The sequence below is a fragment of the Nothoprocta perdicaria genome, unplaced genomic scaffold (assembly GCF_003342845.1).
Source record: "Nothoprocta perdicaria isolate Ctin4 unplaced genomic scaffold, notPer1 scaffold_342, whole genome shotgun sequence".
NCBI classification, from domain to species: domain Eukaryota; kingdom Metazoa; phylum Chordata; class Aves; order Tinamiformes; family Tinamidae; genus Nothoprocta; species Nothoprocta perdicaria.
Window position 1 is genome coordinate 194000 of NW_020455580.1, and position 2734 is coordinate 196733.

Sequence of the window (2734 nt, forward strand, 5' to 3'; positions counted from 1 at the left end):
AAAAAAAGAAAGAAAAAAAGAGAGGAAAAAAAAAAAAGAACAAAATGCTGTTGCATCCTAAGCACTAAAATCTCTGCCAGATCAGAGAGGTGACAAGGGAAAGCAGGGCGAGAATCCTCGCTGGAATTTGTCCATCTCCTGAGGATCAAGGAGCACTTTCTGCAACGATGAGCTCTCTTCCTTCGAGTGTGCACTGCCTCAGCCTCTGCCTGGAGCCCCAGTCTTGCCTTCCCGGTCTTGTTTTCTTTCCTCCTGGTATTTATGACTTCTTTTTCTCTTCCCATGCTGCCTTTGTTTGCCATATTTGAATTCATGATGCTGCCTCATGCGAAACACGTCTGTCGGGACTCTTGGCTGATCCGTGACCTTCTGCGTTCCACAGAAGGGATGCAAGCCCTACGTCGTACCCTCGCTTCAGATTTATTGTTTTTCGTGGTTTTTTTTTTATTATTATTGCCCTCGTAGCAGTCTTATTTCCCACAAGGGAATTGAATGAAATGCCGTGGATTTGAATCCTCCGCAGAGAGAATCTGGGAGCTGAGATCCGCGTGTCGCCGGTGGACACGGGCCGTCCCGGGGCCTCGGCCGCAGTCGCGGCGCCGCTGGGAGGTCGCGGGGAGGTGGGTGCAGCCGTGGGCTGGGCTTAGCTCAAGGTTTAAGCTCCGGCTCCTTCGAGAGCACTCCTCCCATCTCAGTTTTATGTATTACTTTGGAGCTGCTTATTTCCATGTAGTCATATTGACTCTCTGTCCATACCGCTGCCTCACTTCTTCCCCTCAAAAAACACGTACTTTTGTGTAATATAATTATATTCTATACCATTTTTTTTTTATGTTGAGCCAGAATCCTGCTCGTTATTGTTTACTATGACAATGTCTAAATAATTTAAGAACTATTTATCTTATTGCATTTGAACTGCTCACTTTCTTGTCTCAATGTGTTTTGATACAAACAGTTTGGACTCTTTGTATTTTTTGATACCGTGTACATTAGCCTAGGGAATGTTTTACCAGGTAGCCTACGTAGAGTAACGATAGCAGGGGGCACTCCCAAGCCATCACATATCTATTTAATCCGCAGTGGCATTTGTGCCTTGCTATAATGTTTACTTCAAAGTATTTCAAATAAAAGCATCCAACAACGCCTGCCTGGGCCTCGTTCTTCCTAGACGATGCGGGGAAGCCGGTGCAGGAAGCGGAGCTCAGGTTTCCAAGCGTGTTTTCTGATACAGCCAAAAAGAAAACACAAAGTTAAAATGAGGATGAAGAGGATCCCCTTCCTCCAGCCTCAGAGCCAGGAGGCCCAGCGCAGGTTCTCCAGCAGGCCACGGCAGCAGAGCAGCGCTGCCTGTGAAGGGCCGGGAGGTGGGAATTCCAAGGAGGTGGCAGGAACCTCTCCCGCGATGTGATCGAAGCCCCCTGCACCTCCCGGCACCGGGTTGTGCAACCCCCAAGACCTTGTCTGTGCCTACACCTTGAGACACGAGGCTTGACAACAGCGTCCTACGAGCCGTGTGAGCAGGTGACAACCTCACGGGCCACAATTCCTGGTCCGGGGGCTGGCAACCAGCCGGCTCCGCTGCCTGCTGCGCGTGTCCGCCCCGCGGGGCCGGCTCCCTGCTGCTCCCCACGGAGCAGTTGCTGCGTTCCCCTGGCTGCCACCCACGACAGGGGACACGGGGACCAACCGTGAGGGCGGCGCTGTCCCCACGCGTGGTGCCACCTCCCGACGTGGCGGCGCGTGGCCGAGGACGCGGCGGTAGGTCCCGCGGCTCATCCCAGCGTCGGGAGCTCGGGTGTCCCCCGTCGGTCTGGGCGGCGGAGCAGGGAGCCCCGTGCTGCCCGGGCGGCAGCCCCCGACGTTCGGCCACCGCCGGCCATGTCACCTGCCCTGTCACCTGCCCTGTCACCCCCGGCACCTCCCGGCGCTGCTCCGGCCACCCCGCTGCTGTCTGCTGGTCACCACCCTGTCGCCTGTCCCATCACTGCTCCTGTCACTACAGTCACCTGTCCCCTTCCACCTGTCACCTCGACAGTAGCTCTTTGTCAGCTCCCTGTCACATCTGTCACATCTCCTGTCACCCCATATCCGCTGTCCTGCCATGACTGCTGTCACCTATCCTGTCACCTGCCCTGTCACCTCTGCTGCTGCCCCTCTCACCCCCCTGCCCGCTGTCACCTCCCCGCCACATGTCCTGTCACCCCATGTCACCCCATGTCCCCTGTTCTGTCACCTCCACACCACCCCGTCACCTCCCCTGTCGCCTGCCCTATCACCCCCCTTCACCTGTCCTGCCACCTGTCACCTCCACACCACCTCCCTGTTCCCACTGCTGTCGCCTGTCCTGTCACCCCCTGTCACCTGTTGTCACCTGTCCTGTCACCACCTCTCACCACTCTTGTCACCCTGTGTCACCTGATGTCACCACTGCTGTCACCTCATGTTGCCTGTAGTCACCGCTCCTGTCACCCCCTCACCTGTCACCCCTGTCACCTGTTGTCACCGCTCCTGTCACCTGTCACCGCTCCTGTCACCCCGTGTCACCTGTTGTCACCACTCCTGTCACCCCATGTCACTTGTTGTCACTGTTCCTGTCACCCCCTGTCTCCTGTCATCACTCCTGTCACCCCCTGTCTCTTGTCACCCCGTGTCACCTGTTGTCACCGCTCCTGTCACCTGTCACGGCTCCTGTCACCCCGTGTCACCTGTTGTCACTGTTCCCGTCACCCCGTGT